Here is a 21599-nt window from a genome sequence, read left to right on the forward strand (position 1 = left end):
AATGGTGATAACTTTTCATTACTTGTGTATCAGCCTTTGCCGGATTGCAAGAAAGAGAGCATCCATAGCAAACTGACAACTTCAAACAACCAAAATCTTTTCAGCTGTGAAGCCAACTGCTACAGAATATTGTTCAAGTCAGTAGGTTAATGTCTTTTTAATATACACATTAAACCCTAACTAACCAGAACACAATAGAATATTTTATTGTTTTTATTTTGTCTACTGTATTAGTGTTCTTGGGCAGGTCAGCCAATAATTTTGTACCATGATATTGTTTCTCGTTCCCTTCGTGTTTAAAGATCTCAATAATGGTCAAATAATGGACAGTGACCAAGCACTACTACTGATCTGATGCAATAAGACATCCATGTTCCTACATTAGAAGCAAGAATTTCCCTCACTGGAAAGACCAAACCTTTGATGCAAATTTACCATGGTTATTAATGCACTCAGTGAAGCTGAGATGTGCTTGTTTACTTACAACAGATGATGTGACTTTTGAATTTCTTATTTAGATTCCTTTGTTTTCATGCCAGTATGTGGGAAAATTAAATTCATAAAGCTGAAGACATTGCTAAGGTAGGTATTTTTAATTAATCAATACTTAAAACTAAGTGTTATGCATACATATATGTCATAGGAATTCCAGGACACTCTTGTCTTCACAAAGCAAGCCTTGTGTTTTTGATGGAAATGAGCCCGTGTGTTTTTGTCTTAATGAAATTCTTTTTGTCAGCTCACAGACTGATGAATAATTTAGACCTTGAAAAATACAAGTCAAATGATTTCTGTGAACTGATTCAGAAAAAACAAAACAAGTACCCCTTCGGAGACTGAACCTGAGCAGGTGTGAGTGCAGGGGGTTGCCATTTCAAAGATAGAAGCTGACATGTTTCTACACAGATAGTCAGCAGGTTTTTAATCAAGCCATAATCATGTTGCATGTGGACTTTGAAACATCAGTTGGCTGATTTTCTATTGTTCAGACATTTTATTTCTATGTTCCTTTGCTTTGTGTTTTGTTGCAGAATGCCACATATTAGAAGATTCTCCAGTCAGAGGACAGATGATTTTGTTTCATCAGCTTGAACTTGCACACTGTGAGTTTTGCCTTTCATAATAGCCTTTAATTCCATCTGTTCCGTTTATCCATTCCTCCACAGGCAGAATCCATCAACACTGTAGCATAAGCATATGTGCCATTATGCTGACCTGACACAACCTTTGCACGTAGGTTTCTAAATTCCATTGGGTTTTAAGAATAAAAAGTGTTGAGATAGGTATGTCTGCAAGAATTCCCATGGCAAAAGTGTTCAGAATGAAGCTCATAATCTACTCAGTTCCTGCTGAATTCTATTTGAAGCCAGCACATACTTGTGCTGTTCTGTGGGTAAAACAATATAAGGTGGATATGCAATATAAATTCTGTAAGAGTGAGTAGAATTTTTTTCCTGCAAATATTATTGGAGAATTTGAGGGGAGGCTGAAAAATCACTTCAGAAGTAGAAGTATCTACATAGAAAATTTAGATCATGGATCTGAATGCTTGGATTAACAGGTGGGTATCAGAAGAGAATTTTCAGCACTTCTGGGATTGGTACCTGAATTCTCAAAGGTTCATTTAAGCAAATAGATGTCTCATTAATAAACTTCTGCTGCATACATTACAATCCTCTAATCAAGTACAAGATTCTTCAGAGATGTCCTGCATGGCTGTCCTCTCTTTGAAGATCTATCTAGAAATGGTAAATGCCATCAAGCAAATGGGCAAATAAAGGCCACATTCAATTACTAGATTCTTACAGACCAGAAATATTATGAGGTGAAGTGGGAGGCTGAAGATATTCAGTCCTTATTAAGTATTCTGGATAACTTGTAACACTTTCAGCAATAAGGTCTGACACTGAGCTTTGAAGTCATCTTATAAATGGAAGTGGCATGGCCTAAAATATATTTTAATGCTATTTTTCCCCCCCCAGGTTTATAAACAGATGTTAAGATGACCTTGCATGGTAGAAAAATACATGATGCCTTATAACATTCTTGTGTATTGAGAACAGTTGGCTCCTGAATTGATGATAGCATTATCTTAATAGGAAATTCTGCTTTCTGGCTTGTTACAGTAAGGAATCAATGTACATGAACAATGTAGGCGAACTAGGTCTGTCTCAGATTCTGGCTGGGGTACAATTTCCTGGCAGGCTTTATTGCCATGTTCTTATCACAGAAAATGTTCAAACTGAGCATAATTATTTACTTTTTTTTTTTTGTAAGATCAAGGTGGATCCAAACTTGTCCTACTTCTTTGTCTGTTACAAAAGCAGCAAAGTTAGGAATTAATATTTTCTCTGTCTTTAAAGTCTTTAACCACACAGGCCTAAGGATATGCACAAATTCCCCATACCTATTATAGTAACAGAACCTTCCACACATGTATACACTTTGCTTTTCATAATAGCAATGTTAGATATTCACTTGCAGTCTAGTACTAGTATCGACACAGAAACCAGCCTTAACTTGACCTGGTGTTAAAGCAGTGATTCATCATTTTACATCTCCAAAGAAAATTCTTTATTTCTGGGGGTGTGGGAGGACATGTGTTACAAAAATCTGAGACTGAACCTATCTGCAATTGTCTCAAAGCTTGTGCAAGCACTGTTCACAACTCCTTAATAAGCCATTGATCATATTCAAGAAGAAGACACAGAATAATAACTAATAAACTATTTTATTTAGTTTAATAAATCCTTGGATTAATGTTCATATTTAGAGAGATATTTCTAACATTAGAACCAATAGATTTTCTAGGACATACACTTAACAGAGTTATTTGACAACATTGATTATTCTTTCACTGCTTGGACAAATAATAAATGTCTTACTCTTAAGTCATTCTGCCACCATTGCAGGTCTTCATAATTTGATGCACACAATGCATGTTCTTTTTTTTATTATTATTCTTTATGTAGAGATGTTTCTACAAAGGTTCAGGATTAATGGCACCAGAGAAAAGGAAGGTTAAGAGGACAGAGTAGTGTTTGCTAAATAAAATGCATGTTTGAGCAAGCGCTGTGGAGAAAAATATTAGTAATTCAGCATTAGGCATTTCAGGCTTTATGAAAAATAAAGAATAACATAACAAGGGAATATTTTAGCCCCTTCAGAGAGCTGACAATCTAGAGAATCACCGTAGAAGATCAAACATGAAAATAATTGGCCTTCCAGATTATGCTGAAGGGTCTAGCTTTGTGAAATGCATTCACTCGTCTCTTAAAGATCTGTCTGCAAGACACAATTCATATTTTCCAAGTTACAGAAAAAGCTCACCGACCCTGGAACTGATAAAAAAGCAAGATCACTTCATACAAAATACATTAGTTATTGAGATAGGAAATACGTATTAAAAATAGCCTGAGGGTGAAGGGAAATTCTTTGAAGAGAAAAAATAGGAAGACAAGCCTAAAAAGTATCTGTTGAAGTGTCTACAGTGTAAAGAAATCTTTAGGTCCATGGAATTTGAGTGCTCTGACAAACCTGCTGATACCTACAGTGAGAACAGATTATGAAGGTCTGAGGCTTTTTTCATTTACCAGCAATACAACTGAACTGAAGGTTAACTAAAGAATTATTATTTAAGGCTGGATTAATTTACTTTTAAAACTCTGTGGAAGGATTCTGTGAATATAAAACCCACAGAATCCCCCCAGGACATTCATTCTTGTCCTACTTGATTGCATTCTCCCAAGAGGAGGACTATTTGATCCCTGGAGACTCTTGAGCTCATTCAGATATTGCTGAATTTTAGGATTTTCATCAAGTTTTCATTATATATGTGTAAATATACAGCATATTGCAAGATCTTTATTTAATTTCTTTTCCAAACAGTAACTTTCTTTGCTGGTCTTGAAAAATTGAGTTTTCTACCCTGAGGATGAGGATAGTATTAATTTTGCATGTATGAATAAAGAAAATCCTTGAACCATTTTCTGCCCAGTTCTTTCAGTTTTGATTGGGTAGGTTGTTTGCTAAATTAGTTCAATGTCAAACATGGAAATGTTTAATTGTTTGGGCTCATGATTAAACCTTTATTGAGTCTGGCTAGATAGCTGCAATACTTCTAAGACAAAATATACAGGACTAAACTTTTTAAAATATGAAACTACCACTTTCACCCTTAAGCAAAATGATTACCAAACTGCTGAACATCCAAAAGCTCCAAATAGAAGAATGGATGATCAAAATTTAGGGGCTCTTCAAGAAAACTGATTGTTTCATTCATCTGCTCAAGTGGGCATTTTTCTAAAGGCTGATTTCTGTGTGAACATGACCTAGAAAGTTTTTAGTAAGGTAAGCTCATGGGAAACTTTCACCCTTAAAAGTTTTGATCTTGACAACTCTGCTCAGTCAAAATTTACATTGACATTAGCAATAATACAACTAGCACCTCAATGAACTTGTATTTGCACTGGTTAGAATATATGATTAGAACAAAAAGGGCATAATGTTTTGTCTCTCACAGTTGTGTGGCTGCATCAGGATATAAATGTATTCATGATACACTTTTTATTCATTTGGAAGGATAATTAGCAATGATAACTATAAGAAGATAAACCCAGTTTATACAGGTGTAACGATGTCCATGATAGGGATGCATTTGTTAAAGAATACAAATACATTTATATTGCTAGTTGAAAAAGGTTCTTGTCATTCAAAAGCTGCCTGAGTTTCTCTGAGGTGGCATCCTTCTCTGGCTCCAGTGTAATGGAATTCCATTTTACCATTTGAATGCTGTGTTCATGCAATGGTGGAAGTATATAACCCACAGGTTCTTAGTTTGTATCTATTTTTCAGGATAGTCAGTAAAATATTGTGTTGTATTAAAACGATAATATCTGTCTCTATAACTTTGTCTCAACTTTGGTTGACTGGTGCCTTTCTAGGAAGGAAAAGTACTAATTTCCCCTGTGCTGCAAAAGCCATGAGGTCTTTGTACATGGGTCTTTCTTTTTTGAGTTAAAGTCCATTCTGATGTTGTATAACAGGTAGAGTTGTGAGTCAATTTAGCAAGTAGCAGAAGCAGAAGACTCATAACTGAGTGTGAAATTTTGCATGAACATAATGTCCTCATTAGCATTTGGACCATCTAACATACAGATGCTAATCCTAAAATATCTTTCACAGTGTTTGCCTCATTTTTTTTCTTGAGTTCTAGTAAACAGTAAGTCCAATGAATTAATTTTGTTTGTACAGTGGAGCTTTTTAGATTCAGTACAGCAAAAAAAGAATGCAGTTGGGAAAACATTCTATTAAAAAAATAAAAGGCTGTTATATTATGTTACTTCATGTCATGCCACCATCTGTAATATCACAGCATTCCATGGAAAGAAACCATTCTCAAACCACATTAGTATCTTGGCTTATTCATGTCTGTGCTGAGAAAGCCAAGAAAGAGAAAAGCTATGTCTCCAATGAAACTGCCTTATGTCTAATTAACTGTGGGTAACAAATGAATTTCTAATATTGACAGTTCTACACAAACTTGAGGACAATTGGCAAGAGTGTTCCAATCATCTGAGCAGGAAAAAAAGGGAATATGTGGAACAAGATGGTCACTTAGCAAGCTAGTAGCCAAACTAATTCTATATTACTATGTGGGTAACACATGCATGATCTTTGGAGAAAATGTTCCTTAGAAATCATGTGTCTACACTGCCTTTTAGGTGGAAGTCTTTAATACAGTTTCTTTCTGGGGGTTGGATTTTATGTAATAGGGTGAATCAGACTGGGAGAGATTTTCAGTCATTTAATTATGCCCTTCTCCAACAGCACCAATCCTCATCAAATCCCTTATCTCAACCAAGGGGGAAAATTCTTTTTGCTGCAATTGTCACTTAAAAGAGCAACAAACTAAATGATGCTCCATGGAAGCAGACACACACCAATTAAAGAGTGCACCCTCTGGTTTTTTTGCACTAGAATATTTGTAATGCTTCTTGTTTTAAGCAAAAATTTTACAGCTAATTTGTAGTTAATTGTGGCAGTCTGAGAAATGCTATGTTCTTAATGAAGCTTTGTGTGATCTCTTTTCAGTGTTCATTTATAGTGTGCACGTGGGTCTGGGAGACTCCTATCAGCAAATGTGACCCTAATGAAATAAAATGTAGCTATTTTCTCAGTAAAAGTCCAGTGGCTGCACTCTGGTTGTGAATGACAGCATCACAATTTTGCAGCTATGCTCACAAATGTTTCCATATTTTGTTATAATTTCTATACCTAAATACATTTAATTTTCTTTTTTTTTTGCTGGTTTTGACTGGGGTAGAGTTAGTTTTCTTCATAGTAGCTGGGATGGTATTTTGGTTTGGATTTGTGCTGGAAGAAGTGTCAGAGTTAAGGACTTTCCTGCTCTTCACACCACCCCATCAGTGAGCAGGCAGGCGGTGCACAGGAACTAGGGAGGGGACACAGCTAGGACTGCTAACCCAAACTGACCAAAGGGATATTCTATACTACAAGAAATCACACTCAGCAGTATAAACCTGGGGGAAGAAGAAGGAAAATGGAATGTTTGGAGTTATGGTCTTTTTCTTCCCAAGTCACTATTAGGTGTCATAGAGCTCTGCTTTCCTGGGGATTGCTCAACCCATCTGCTAATGGGAAGTGCTGTATTAATTCCTTGTTTTGTTTTGCTTGTGCATTAGCTTTTGCCTTTTCTATTAAACTCATTATAGCTGATTAGAAAAAAATGTTTTACCAATGTCTGTGTGTTCCACTCATTATTGAACATAATGTTTCCTGAGTTATAAAAATCTTTATAATTTCTTATAAGATTTAATGAATTTGGGGAAACTCATGAACATGAAAGATGAAAATGAGGCTCAGAAAAATCTGTTTCTGAAACTTTCCTCATGAGAGTAAAGCCTCCTGTCAAGGCTGGAGGAATGAACTCTCAGTCTTTCTCACATAAATTCTGATCAAGAGATTTCTTTAATGAAGTGAATTCTCTCATAAAAATGAAGAAGAGTTTGGAGAGCAAAGCTCCAAGGAGACCTTATAACATCATTCCAGTAATTGAAGGAGGCCTACAAGAAAGCTGTGCAGGGGTTCGGGTAGCTTTTTACATAATAGAATGAGAGGAAAAAGATTGAAGCTTGAGGAGGGTAGATTTAGACTAGGTATTTAGAAAGAGATTCTTTACAATGAGGGTGGCAAGACACAGGAACAGCTTATCCAGGGAGATTGTGGATGCCCCCTCTCTGAAGGTGTTCATGGCCAGGTTAGATAAGGCCACAAGCAGTCAGGTCTTGAGGAATGTGTCCCTGCCAATGCCGGGGGTTGGAACTAGACGATCTCCAAGGCCCCCTTCCAGCCTAAACCTTTCTATGAAGATTAGAAAAGGGTTAAATGACCTCTACACCACTGATGAGAGAGCCCTGAAATAATTTCCTATCACATCTATCAACATTCTCCATGATGTGATAAATGATCAGGGTTATGACTGGAATTTCTACGCAATCTTTGCCACAAAGTTGTACTGGCATAGCAAGTCCACAGCCATGACTCCTTCCTGTGTCTGTATTCACAGAGCAAATGGTTGCCTAAGTAAGAGCTATAACAAGAAAGGCTACAAAATCAGTTTATGGTGAGGAAGATGGAGTTTCTGCAATAGAGTGGAGCATTAGGGATGGTATCGCTCTCTTGCTTCTCTCTGGCTGCTAACTGAGATGGAGTTGGAGACACAACATCTGGGCCAAAGAGGAAAAAGCAGGACACTTATTTTGCTAAATAAACCATAAAGGGGCTGAAATAAGGAGCCACACTTCAGCTGACTAATGTGTTTTTTCTCTGAATCTGACAGGATTGACTGTTCTGTCCTCTTGCTGTTTTGGTCTCTTTAAAAATTAACAGCTATGAATAGAAATAGATGAAAGACTGTAGCAAGCAGTTCCCTGGTTTCAAACAGGCAAACTCATGGGTACATTTATACTTCTCTGCAGCTGAGGAAATACTACCCTTTCCCATTAGATATAAATTTCTTTAAGTTGTATTTATGGACCAAAACAGTCCTTTTATTTTTATTTAGGTTCCCAGCTGGTGTTTTCACTATGTAGGGATATCAAAATAAATTTTGCGGAAACCAGGGCTGTGAGAATCATTATCTGGCTTTATTTGATTATCTAATGATTGATGATCTAACAAATGTGGAGTAGAGAGGTCTAGAGGAGCCTATGCAAGCATATAAATTCTGTGGAACCCAGAAGATTCTGGGGATTTGTTGTAACATCAGGATCACAGGTTTTGCCTTTTCTTCTTTACAGAAACTAGTACAGTGACCAAGGCCTTGCAAATATTTTGGTAATCCAATAGTACTAGTGCCTTTTCTGATTAGGGGTGATGCCTCTTCAGTGCCTCTCAAGGAATGCTCTAAAAGGAGGTGTGAAGCCACACAGCCACTTAGGGATGGGAAAGAAGAATGTAAAGTCCCTCAAATGATCCAGAACAAGAGGACACAGTCTCAGGCTGCACCAGGGGAGGTTCAGGTTGGCTATTGGGAAGAAGTTCTATACAGAAAGAGTGATTGCCCATTGGAATGGGCTGCCCAGGGAGGTGGTGGAGTTGCCGTCATTGGAGGTGTTCAGGAGGAGACTTGATGGGGTACTTGGTGCCATGGGTTAGCTGTTTGGGTGGGTTGGATTGGTTGATGGGTTGGACACGATGATCTTGAAGGTCTCCTCCAACCTGGTTTGGTTTATTCTAAATGAAGGTTTATTCTGATGGATGCAGCGCAACACTCCTGTAGCTGGTTTTGCCACATATTTTTTTCAGATTCATAGTTTAAAAGATTTTAAATGGCTTATGAGGAGGTCTGTCATGATATATTCTTGGATAGTAGTAATCACTAACATAGATGATAGGTTTCTACATGCAGAGAATTTATATCCCAAGAGCAATATTTTACTTCTTGTATGTCTTTTAAAGCCTAAGGGAAGAAAATTATCTTAATCTTTACTCTTTTGTACAGTGTTTCAGGATTTCCTTTTCAAAATAGCCTGATTTTTTAAGGCTTTGTCACCACAGAGGACATTATTCGTTTTTACTGTGATATGGATACTATTTAAAAGTACACGTAATTTGACAGAATTCCTAACATATTTGTATTTCTAAGAACACAAAAGGTAGGATTCCTTTGGAGGACAAAGACAGGAATGGATTTTTTTCCTCTTTATATTTGCATATAAAGGCTTTATTGACAGAATTTGTTTGGTTGGCTTTTTTAATTCAAATGTTTGTATTCAGCAGCTTGCTTTCTGAGCCTGTGCAACAATGCAGTGTGAATTGTAATGAAGGAATTGCTAAACTGTATAAATTTTTGGATCACATGAAAATCACTGTACAAGTTGCAGACTATGATTTAATATGAGTTAGAAAGTAAGCATGCTTGTGCTTTGAGATATCATCTTACAATTTTCAGTCAATTGAACTGGTAGAGACTAAGGTCATGATTATGGCATTACATAAATCTGACACAAATTCAATTCTGTGTTTCTAATTGTCACAGCTATATGACCTCCCCTACTTCACTGTGCTGACACTGGCACCTGTGTGGCCACTTGGTGAGCTGCATGAGTCCTCTCATGGAAATGGGATACTTAACTGGATGTCTGGATGGATACTCCTCTTCAGCAGCATCCTGGGCTAATGCCAGATTAGGTGGATATGTAACCATGGCCTCATGTTCTTAGAGCCAAGGACCTGTAAGTCAATTACCAAACAAGCTATTTCACAGTCCATTTTACTGTGTTCATTTGGAAACAGAGGAAAAATATTCAGCCAAGTGGAATTTCCTGTTTTAATCAGGTTTCCAAGCAGCTGTGTTGCTGAATGTGTCCCTGTAATAAATAGGTTGAAACACCAAAAGCAGATACAGTGACCATGGTAAGCATGTGAAAACAGCTATTAATTATTTAAATGTTATTGTTTTGTAGATATTTTCAAGTTTTGCTTAACTTCATTATGGTGGACGAGGTGAAAAAGTTTTCTGCGTTCTTAGCTGTTAAACACCAGTTTCTCTGTCTGTCCTGCAAAGTTATTTAAATCATTCATAGCATCATAGATTTGAAAATCAGAAGGGATCATTGTAGCCTGACCTTCTACATAACATAGGCCAGGTATTCCCCTGCTCCTGTATTGACCTTATAACTAATGTAGTGTAGGAACCTATTCTGATGTAGTTCACACTTGCATTTTCAGTATACGAAGGACATGTCTAAAGTCAAACTGTGTTGGATAAATTATTTCATGCTTCATCCTTTTGAAGTGCTGGGACTACATATTTGGAACTTCTTTCATTCTGTTTGGCTTTTATTTGTTCTTGTTTATTTGTCATACACTGTGTTTCACTGGTAAGGCCAGATGCACATGATTTTATGTTCCTTGCTTCCATCAGATTTGAAGATTGATGGTTAAATTATATGTTTGTAGGTCTGACCCTTCTTATTCTGTCTCTCAGAAACATACATTTGATAAAATATTTCTTAGTGCTTAGCCTGGAAATAAAAGAGGTTCATGTTCTGTCTTACCTCTGACTCAGGTTGAGACTACAGAAATTTACTCCAATTCTGACTCAAAGGAAATTACAGTCTCAGCTATTGTCTCAAAAGTCAATAACTTTCCTGTACTTATATTTCTTCTGTAGTTAGAAAGAAACATGAAATCTTGGCTAATCTAGTATCTGACTGTATTGGGTTACAAGGTCTGAACTTAAGAGACATTGCTTTTATCTGTGATTTAATTAATAAATGAATATCCATTTTTTTAGGGAAAAAAATACATTAATCTGTTGGTTTTTTAGTGGAACTAAAATTTTTAATTGAGGTGCTTTGACCTTTTTAATGAAAAGTCATAATTTTATTCAGATAATGCTACATGGTGTATAAGTGTTCTAGAAAAAGGGCAGGGATTAACTGGGAGAAGAGAAAACACAATTTTCGTGGTTTAGATGGCTTTGTAATTTGTAAGACATTCAGAGGCATTGATTCAACATCTTATCAGAAAAGCTGACTAAAATTTATTGGAGACAAAAATTCAGAAGATAGGTCTCAACCACCATCAGTCAACCACCAACTGTTGAAATGGCAAACAAGCCTGTCATTAGTTCTGTAAGTGCTGCCTGTCACAAGTATATCAGGGAGACAGCTGTAAGTACTGTATTAAGCTAAAAAGAAACTTTGAGGACAAAGCATGTTGAAATGATACAAGAGATCCACAGGTCAAATATTTTAGAGAATGGTGATTAAGATAATTAAGATGATTGCAAGGAATCTAAAGTATATTATGAACTTTGAAATGCAAGGGGGAGTCATGAAGAAGAATACAGTTGAACTGACATTTTTCTACTACATACATCTTCCCTTGCAAGGACTGTTTGTTGCTCAGTTTTGTAGTCTTATTATCTTTTGTCTTGTTTGGTTTGATTTGATTTGGTCTGGTTTGGTTTCTCCCTCCCTTTTTTTGATATGTTACCTCTATAATTACTGGTTTCTTAATTATCAAAAGCCTTCTTTCATTTTAAGTTCTTGAAGTTTTAGTGTGAATCTCTTTGTTGCAAAAGGAGAAGCTGGATTAGCCAATGCAGATCACAAATATTACTGTCACTAATAAATCAGGTCTTGAATAAAATAGCAAATAATTAAAATTGCAACTACTACAAAATGTAATGTCTGTTAACTTGAATTAGTGCCTAAGAAGGGATGTAAATATCAATTATTTGAAGTGTTCACTATTAACTCCTCTCCCTTCCCAGAAGAAGGAATAAGAAAGAGAGACTTATGGACTGGAAAACAAAAACAGCTTTAATGAAAATAGTAACAATAAACCAATATATACAGAAATTGATAGAAACTCAATATTGAATCCAACCCCTCTGATGACAGTTATATCACTGTCACCACTGATGTTGTGGATAGGCATTGGGAAGTCCCAGGCTAGCCTCAGAAGCAGTCAGGAACTGGATGCAGGATGTGAATTCTGGAACTAGATTCAGGAACATACAGATTGTAATTGAAGGCAGAACAGAGTCCTCCTCTAATACTGACCATTGGAAACAGAGCTTAATCCCTCAGCCTTATACTGAATATGACATTTATGGAATGGAATACTTTGTTGGTCACTTGAAGGAGACCTATCCTGTCTGCTCCCCACAGGTTTGGCCTTATACTTTCTGCACCCTCAACACAGCAATAAGACTTAACAGTGACCTTGGCCTGCATACAAATCCTTGGTACTAACTACAAACATGGAGCCTTGTCGCTACTAGCAGCAGACACTGTCTGCTAAAACATGCTGCTAGTTTCAGAAAACACAGTTACTTTCAAGAGGCTGAGCTGAAAAGTAAAATCACTGAACAGAATTTGTTCTGTCCTAAATCAAACCAGGACACTTCCATAGTAAAGATCATTCTTAGAGGTTTCTTCAGGCATTGTCTTTTCACATATTTTTCTGAGCATATTTCTTTGTTGTAGATGTAGATCTAAGCTGTGATAACTCTTATTTACTTTGTTTTGAGGAGCAAAAGGAAAATTTTGCTTGTTTTGGTTTTAGTTGTAATACCAGTTAGAATCTTGATATCTCTTTGCATAATGTAGTTTGTGTAAAACTTTCTTGTTGAGCCTTTTGATAAGTTTTCATTTTCTCTTACAAAGTCAGTTTTAATGATGGTAACTGCACTGGTCTTTCACACTGTAGTTGCACCAATCTACAGCTTATCTGTTAGAAGCTGTTTCTACTGCTTCCTTCATTCCCTAGTGAAATTGGGATAATGACACTATACAGCTGACGCATGATTTCTAATTATGCCTCCTGACACCTCTGTCCTTTGTACTTCTACCAGTGGGCCTGTGTCTCAGAGCAAAACAGAATCTGTAATTTTAAATGAAGTCTTGGGTTTTTTGGTTAAAGCAGTAAGAGATATTTGTGTTGACAAATGATAACTTTCACCTATTAAGGCTAATGACAGGGAACATAAGGAAGTTAGTTTCAGCAAGCTAACGAGTGTTTACCATCATTTTAGTTCCTAATTATGTCTTGCTCTCCTTGACTTTGGGCATTTTGTGTGACCTCCCTTTGTTGCAGTCTCTAATGGGTGACAAGAAAAACATACAGTGCTTCCAGGCCTGACATTTCTGTCTGCCTTTTCCTGGGTATGTCTAAGCCTTCTACCCAATTAGGTCAGAACTGGAGTTAGAAGCTGCAAAAGCCACTGAATTCAGACACATCCTGGGTTCAGCTAGGATAGAGTTATAGTTTTGGTTTGTGGTTTTTTTTTTTGTTGTTACATTTTTCCTTTCCCAAGAAGCTGAGATGGCCCACAGCCTGCTATATAAGGCAAGGGCTGGTCAGGTGAATGTGGGTGATTTGAGTAGGTGATTGTGGTGAGGCAAGGCAGGATCAGGTGGAAAGGTCAGGCTGAGCCACGGTGGTGAGTGATGTGTTTTGGTTGATATATTATTTCATTCATGTTATTGTTCTCTGTGATTGTTTCTATTTGTGCTCTTCCTTCAAACTATCCGTACCTCAACCCACAAGGTTTTGCCTTTTTCTCTAGTTTTCTTTCCCATCCCACTATGGGGGTGAGAAGGGATGCGGGGAAAGCTGTGTGAGGAGCTGCTCAGCATAAGGCTCTGCTGCTAGCTGGGTCTGAACCAGGACAAGACACTATTCAAATATTTATGGAAACAGTTTTTTGACCATGTCTTCCCAATAAGAGTATCTCTAAACAGATCAAAACCACTTGATCTTTGTGTTTGCTACTGCCTGCACCTACACAGCAGGTTAACAACTTCTTTGCAGGTGTTAACAATGCATTATGTGATATAAACTCATCCGTGTCTAAGTAAATTCATGTTGTTTATACACAAACTACTACACCACAAACAAAAGCATACATATGCCCTAGAGGGTACTGAGGCAAAGTGATACTAGTCATCTATCTTGCATAGCAAGAGAACTCAGCCCATGGCCTAGATCCACTGACTAACCCTTTGCACTGGTCAGTTCCTCCAGTCCTTATACAAGGATTTTAGCTCTAAGGTACCGAAGCCCCAAAGTAACTCCTACCTTTCCCTGTCTTGGTTTGTAATTCTGCTGAACTTTACTGAACTGTTTAATAAATCACATCTGGAATGCCAAGGTCTTTGGAAACTGCCCATATTGAAATTCACTCAGCAAGAAGGGGCTAAATGATTTCATACTCCAGAGATGCTCAAAATAATGTTTTGGGGTCAGGAATACAGTGAGAGTGAGCAGTGTTTGATGTCCACTAGTCATTGTACTCCTGCTTCTATTTATGTCTGCTGTCCCATCTTGTGAATACTGAACATCATGGCAGTTTCTGTTTTCTTCCTGTTTTATAAGGAATTTCTTTTAGATCTTTAAGAGTCTCAATATACTCAGCATTTTTAGTTTTGTCTGTTCAAGAGGATGAGCAATTTCTAAAGCACTAGTAAAATCCTCTTTATTTTTTTTCCTTTCCTTTTTTTGTTGGTTTTGTGTGGGTTTTTTTCCTTCATTAGTAGTTTTCCAGATGCATGTACAGCAAGGCTTGTCTCCACTTATTCAATTCATGGAAGCACTTCCTCTTCTTAAGAGGAAATGTACTGAAAATTACTGAAGTTGATATCATTGATTCCAAGGATAAACTCCTAATTTGTTGATGTAAATGTTTTTTACCCAAAGTTTAAACTTTTTGTACCTCAAAAATTGCAGGTTTTCTCTAAGTATCATTATAATTGATATCAATAATGAGAAAGCAGTTAAGTTGCCATCCTGAGGTGCTTTTTAAGTAGAAGTAAAGGCAAAGTTCAAGAAAAATTTCTTGCAAGAATGATTACATCAGCTGAACAAAACTATTGCTGAATGATTTTCCCTGTATGGGTTCTTTGTCTCATAGACTCAGTAGTGTGTATCTCCATTATTTTATAGAAGTCTGCATTCTGCAAGACAGTCCAATACTTTGGGTGGGTTGGTTTGGATCGTTTGGTTGAGTTGGGTTTTTTTTCTTCCCTCAGCTTTAGGAACCTTTTGAAACCTTGAGTATCTTGTGTTTTTCTTGAGCTTTTTGACTTATGTGACAAAATTGTGGTAGTTACTGGGAACCATTTTGTTAAGAACTTTTCAAATAGCAAAGAAGGAATGTTCTTCCCTCCAAAGAATTTTCTCTCAAAGAGAGGAAAATGCAGTTAGTTTGGTTTTGGAGTTAGACAAAGGTCTCTACATTGTGCTCCAGCATCTGTAGAAACATGCCCTTTTAAGTAGAGCTCTGTTTACTTTTCTATACATACTGTCTTTTCTGCTCTGTGCCATTTTACAGTTGCACTCAATTATCTTGAGGGTCTTTTCCAACATAAGTAATTCTATGTGTCTGTGACCTGATGATGCTAATTACAGGTGCTGGTTGTCATTATAATAAGCATTATGTGAATATGGCACCAAAGAGCACTATGGGTGTTTTTCCAAAGAAAATGAGAGTGAAAATTCAGACCAGAGACTGAATTGTCTTTCTGTGTGCAGTTGCAAGAAGAGGAGTGTGGTTGAGGAACTTGGTTCTGCCCTGTCAGATCTCCACATAAATCACAATATCGAAAGAAGTGATGCACATGTGAACAGACTGTGAAAGTGTTGTAATTTACTGAAAATTAACAGAGGTTCTTTAGTCAGTTAGTTTAGTTCATCAAAATGGAAGTTCTTCCCTTCTTGAACTGTGTTGCTGTAATAAAATAATGGCACTGGGGATAATACTGAGCAAGTTTCTGTGATTTGGTCCCCTTTTGCTGAAATAATTACTTCCAAATGGAGATTGTCACTTAGGCATCTGAATAAGTGCAATCAGAAACACAAATATAATAGCCTATTATATAGATAGAGGCCACAAAAGTGCACTTGCTGTCATTTTTGACCTGCAAATTATGGTTTTTAAAAGGGTAAGACTTTTTTTACAGTGAGAGCTGAAAATCAAATGTAGTCTGGTCATTGAAACAGTCATTTCTGCTTGCTGAGTTAAGACAGTGGGAATTATCATAGATCTGTCTTTGTGAGGCAAATGCCCATAACTGTACTATGTCAGGAACCTCACTAGGCTAGGTTTAAAAGTGCAGAAACTTCTTAGAGGGTGGAGATCTTACCTTCTGTAGGTGCTTTCCATTGATGTAACATCGACTGGGTCTCTGAAATGACAGCAGAGTTACTCAAGCTTTGAACAGCATTTTCAAAACTATAAAGTTCCAAAATATTCACTGAGAACAGTGCCCACTCTATACCCTGCTTCTGCTCAGATTTTGTGGATTGAGTGATTGAGGGCTTTGATTATTTATGTTTTTTTCCCTGATTATTTATTTAGCTTCCTGGTTTGCAGCACTCAGGTTATGTTTCAAGGTTGCTTTTTTTTGATGAACATTAAAGTCAGATCTTGCTTAAGGAAAAAAAGGAAGGTGAAAGGTGAATCTTTTCATGGGCCCTTGGTTGCCAGTGGTGAATCTTTTTAACAAAAATAACGAATGGCACAATGACTGTTAAGAAGTTCTACATAGCTCAGGCTTGTATAGCACAGTTTGACTCTGTAGTAAGAATCTAACCTAACGATCAGTAAGTCAGTACTTCTACCTTACACAGAAGGGTGTCTTGCAGAGAAACCAGCACCTAGAAGCAGTGTGTGCTTGCTCTGCTAATTAGCACATCACTGCTGTATTTATCCTGCAGCAAGTTTCAGGGCTTACTTGTTTGTAGCTGGCTCAGGTATCTCTGCTTCAGTCTGCACTGCACTGTAAATGTATGAAGACAACTGCAGATCATAGATTAAAAATGGAGACAAAGCAAATATATATGCTGAGAGTGGCACACGTGCTTACAGGCTTTGTTTGGCACTTCACTTGGTATACAGAAGGTCAGTTTGGTATAATTTGTATCTTCCTGCTTCTGTTTCCACTCCTGTGTCTATGAAGTAGTTTTTATTCACTCTCTGGGTATACCTTTTGAAAGCTGGAGCTTCTGAGTTACAGCACTAAGTAACACAGATTTCTTTGGTGCATTTTATTAAAGAATATGAATAATTTTCTAGGATTCATGCACCTGATTTTATGGAAATGCCTGGAAAGACTAGATCTGTTACCCTGATGTTGACTGCATCTAGGTTGACTCAATTAGTTTGGAGATAAAAATATGTTAATGAGATGGGCTTGCACAGACAGAAAAGCCTGTGGGTGAAGATGTAGACTTTTAAATAGGTTAGAGACTTCAGCTGATCTGTTCTCTGAGAATCCCCTCTTTTTCCTGTAAAATAATTTTGCTAGAAAATTGTCCATATATTCTGTAAAAGCACAAAAACGTTTTTGAACCTATAGAAGGAATGTTGAAGTTGAAAATATATAGCTTAAAGCTGAAAAATTATACAGAGACTGGAAATCATTTACATAAAAACCTAATGAACATCATGTATGTTACTGTTACATTTGTTCCCCACTTAAAAGTGCACATTGGTTCTGTATCCTGCCCCTTTCTTCTTGCTGTAAACACATTCTTTCAGAAATATAAATGCTTTTATTTTTTCCTCTCCCTAAAGATCTGTCAGCAAAGGGCTGAAATTTCATTTCCTGCTACAGACTCAATCTTCACATTCTCTATTATCTTTAACTCTTTCCTCTGCCTTCCATCCAGTCATGGGCTTTATTTATTTATTTGCTGGTTTATTTATTTATTCGGGGGGTAGATTCCCCCTGCTTTTCACAGCTGTGGCCGCCACAATGTTCCCTTTCATCTGTACATTTCAAGGTCATCCTCGGCTCATTTCTGATTTCCGGTGAAAGCTCTGCAATGTGACCAAGTATTACTTGTCCATGTAAATGCAGGCTCTGCCAAGCAGAGGATAAACCAACACAGATTTTACGACTCAGCAGTCATCTCCCTTTTGAATGTGACATTCATGCTGAGAAGGTGAATCTGTGTAAGCAGTAAAGGCAAGATGTGAGGAGCGGTGCTGGGGGGAAAGAAGATATTGGTGTGGAGCTTTTGCAGAAACCGATAGCTAGTGTTGGAATACTAATGGGGAAGAATAAACAGAGAGAATTTTCAGCTCAGTCCTGCCAAATTAGGCTTAATTGCCTCTTCTGGAGTGCGATTTACCCACACCACTGCCAATATGCCATGTGTTACAGAGCAGGAGAGGAGTATGTTGAGGAAAAAAGTTTAGAGCCGATCAGAAAGAAGTGTTTGCGTTTTGCTTAACCTCCCTGCCTTGGCCCTTCAGAAACACAAGAGAGAATAACCTGCACAAATTAAGACCCACTTCCTGAAAACTTCTTGAGAAGGTTAACATTTATTTTGTACAACTCTAGGCAGAATCATATGTGATGCTTGAAGAAGTATTAAGTGCCATCATCGTTAAATGCATTGCTCCAGGATTTTCAGGGGAACCTAACATTGTGGGAGTCTTTTCAGCTCCCGTTGCACCGTAAGCAAGCACTGTGCAGTTATATGCATTTAAGAAGCAGTCAATTACACTTTCACAGTATTCTCAAAAACTTCCAGCTGAGATGACCTTTCAGCAAAACCAGCATCAAACACAAATTAAAAATCTTTCTTTTTTTCTTTTATTAATATACCTATGAGCTGGTTTCTTCCTATGAAATAAGCTAACTTATTCCTCCTTTGTCTTGATAACCAATATATGCTGATCAACAACATGAACGACCTTGCTGAAGTTGCCATCTGTCTTTTGAGACTCTGGATGTACATGGACCACCACTTTGACGTGATTACAGATATCATCTTCCTTTTCAGCAGACATAATGTCTCTTGTCTGCCAGTGGCATCCTGGCTTGTATTAGAAATTCTATGTCCAGCAGGAGTGGGGAGGTGATGGTCCCCTTGTACTCAGCTCTGGTGGTTGGGTTCAGTTTTGGGCACCTCAATACAAGAGAGATGCTGAGGTACTGGGGACAATGCAGAGGAAGCTGGTGAAGGGCTTGGAAAATAAATCTTATGAAGAGTACTGAAGGAGCTGTGGCTCTTTAGTTTGAAAAAGAAGAGGTTGAGGGGAGATCTCATTGCTTTTACAAGTACCTGAAAGGATGTTGTACAGGGACTGGTGCTGGTCTCTTCTCACAGGTAATTAGTGACAGAGCAAGAGTGAATGGCCTCAAGCTGTGACTGGGTAGGTTTAGACTGGACATTAAGAAACATTTTTTTCACAGAAAGAGTGGTCAGACATTGGAATGTGCTGCCCAGGGAGATGGTTGAGTCACCAACCCTGACTGTGTTTAAAGGTTGTTTGGATGTAGTTCTTGGCAACACAATTTAAGGGTGAACCTTGTAGAGTAGGGTTATCAGTTGGACTTGGTGATCCTGAGGGTCTTTTCCAACCTGAATGTTTCTGGGATTCCAAGGTATGGAAAGGCTTTTACTGTGGTGGAGTACTAGTGTTAGCTGGTATTCTTGCCACCCTTGATATAGAAGAGAAAATTGTATTGTAAAATTCCCTTTGATATGAGAGGGAAATTAGCACTATTATTGAAAATGGGGTTGGGTAAAATATTTTCTGTTTCCCCTATATTGCTTCTTGCTTGCATTGCTAATAGTTGCCAGGGAAACCAGCAGAACTGGAAACTCTTCCACTAGAAAGGCAGCAATGGTTGTAAACAAGGTCATTTAAAACTGCCTACAGCTTATGGAAAAGCTAGTGGAAACCTGCTATAGATTCTACTCCATGTTATGGTATGCTTCTACATGCTGAATCATGATGAGATAAGAAATATTTATCCTGATCAGTATTAAATATGGTATTTTTTACAGTAAACAAAATGCCAAATTATTCTAGTTTACCTCAAGATTAGTTGTTGTATAGCAAGTGTGAAATTTACTGCTCTGGGCTGTCACACTGCTGGGGAGGCTTCTGTTAGAACCCAGGCTTGGTCAATCTGCTGCGCTTTCCCCAGGGAAGCAGCACACGGTTCAATAGTTTTGTTAATCTTTTAATATATGATAGCAAAAGTAAATTGTAAATCTCTTTGCACATGAGGTGTAACCATTTTCCAAGAAGTTAAGCTTGACTAATTGTTTGCCTTTCATCTACAAGGGTGCTGCTTCTTGTGTTTTACAAAGTGTTCACTCTTGTCAGGCACAGCTATGAACCTTTACACATCTATCATCAGGCTTTGGGGAAAAAAATGCCAAAGTTTGTACATAAATCTTTTTAAGGAACAGATGCTTATAAACTTTCTCTCACACTGTATTTACAGGACTGATATTTATTACCTTACTGATTTCAGCTGAAGCCTACGAGGGAAATTGATTTAGGATCAAAATAGGTGCTAATAACTTGATTAGATTAGTTTTCAATGTCAAAGGACCCTCATGTCCTTCTGCCTTAAATAATGATCATAAAATCAAGTTGTGTATCTCTAATTTCCTTTTTGCCTTTTCTTAAGGTGATGACCTTTGCAAAGGACATGGTATTTGTGATGTTAGGTTGCTTTGATTAGCATTTGTTTCTTATTTGCTTGATTTTATTTTTTATATTCTTTTTTTTTAAGTCCCAAGCCCACATACATTCAGACTGTAAAGGCAATCAAAAGCAATAAACAATTACAAATGGTTCTTCCAGAAAGCACTAAAGACTTTACACAAGTGTGTTGTCCTTAAATAACCTGCTTGTGCCTGTCACCAATCACACATATTACCCTTTACAACTTACTCTTGGATTTTACTTTTTAGTGCTGATGAGGACAAATCTAAAACTACTGAGAAGCAGCAGTGGCAAGCATACCTGTGACTGCTCATGCTGTTCAGATATGACCAAACTGTGTGCAGATGTGGGTAGCTACCTCACTGCTAGTTCTCCCAGGTGCTGCCAACAGCAAATCCTAGCATTTGTAATGCAGGTGCACACAGTGAGCTCCGTGCTCTTCAGCCTCTGGGGCAGCTTGCCTAAAAGCAGCTCCATCTAGAAAAAATGGTGATGTTGACATAGTCTATATACAGTGTTTGGATTTCACTGCATAGGGAGGTTTGTGAGAAGTTTTTCCTCTGACAGCCATTCTTCTCCTCTGCAAGCATTGGGCACATATCAATGGACAAAATGGTTGCTTCTGAAATTTGTGCATTTCTTAGGACAATAAAAGACTGGATTTGTAGCTGTATTTCTGTTAATCCCACTCATCAGTGTTGTATCTCAGTGCTTCTCACTTGGGAAATATCTTCAAAAGGCTGGTAGGTGTTATCTACTTATTACAGAATGGTAAAAAGGAGTTACAGAAGATTTTGGTGTGACCAAGATGATGGGGACAAGCTGTGGTTCTCTGGGTCCCCATTGTGAGTATTGCCATTCAACCAAAAGTGAAGCAGCAGAAACTATTTCAGAGGAGTATAGTAGCTACCAGAGAAAAAAAACTTTTCAAGATGAACTTAAAGCAAACCATTCTGGTACATAAAGTTCAAATGCAGACCTTGTGGAGCATAATACTCCTTTGTCTAAATTTTTGATACTTTAATTTTCAGCTATTTAATATTTAAAGAAATGTGCACTGAAGCTTTTGCCATCATGTGTTTTG

The 21599-nt window shown here is 37.5% G+C and overlaps 1 long non-coding RNA gene across 1 annotated transcript; it reads left to right on the forward strand.

Annotated features, from left to right (window-relative positions):
• Positions 1 to 553: 553 nt before the first annotated feature.
• LOC137448088 (uncharacterized) lies at positions 554 to 9620 on the forward strand. The gene is made up of 3 exons (XR_010988978.1): positions 554 to 582; positions 1032 to 1103; positions 9563 to 9620. It is a non-coding gene; the product is annotated as an uncharacterized lncRNA (long non-coding RNA).
• The last annotated feature ends 11979 nt before the right edge of the window (positions 9621 to 21599 follow it).

This window comes from Melanerpes formicivorus, unplaced genomic scaffold, assembly GCF_026170545.1.
Source record: "Melanerpes formicivorus ecotype bairdi unplaced genomic scaffold, bMelFor1.0.p_v2 SCAF_22, whole genome shotgun sequence".
NCBI classification, from domain to species: domain Eukaryota; kingdom Metazoa; phylum Chordata; class Aves; order Piciformes; family Picidae; genus Melanerpes; species Melanerpes formicivorus.